Genomic DNA, 414 nt, shown 5'->3' with positions numbered 1-414 from the left:
TCCCCGCTCAGCTCTGGCTCCCCAAGCCCCCTGCCCCCCACCTCTCAGGGGCTGGGCTCCCCGGGGGCTGAGACTCAGGACCCCGGCCTTCACTTCCCCCCTCAGCAGGACTGCAGAGTCTCCAGGGGCCCCGGGGCCTCAGAAACCACCTCAAGGTCAGGGAAGGTGATATAAAAGCTGTCTGAGGGAAGGGGTGGTGTCTCTTCTAAATAACGTGTGCATCTGGTTAATTAAAGTTGTCTGAGGGAAATCTCGTTGCCTCTCTGAAGTGATGTCCTCGGGGACTTCCTTGCTGGCTCAGTGGTTAGAACTCTGAGCTTCCATTGCAGGGGCCGCGGGTTCGATCCCTGGTCGGGAAACTAGGATCCCACATGCTGTGCGGCTCAACAGTTAAAAAAAAAGTTATGTTCTTTA

Source organism: Bison bison, unplaced genomic scaffold, assembly GCF_000754665.1.
Source record: "Bison bison bison isolate TAMUID 2011002044 unplaced genomic scaffold, Bison_UMD1.0 scf7180017864371, whole genome shotgun sequence".
Lineage (NCBI taxonomy): Eukaryota > Metazoa > Chordata > Mammalia > Artiodactyla > Bovidae > Bison > Bison bison.
This window is presented reverse-complemented; position numbering follows the sequence as displayed.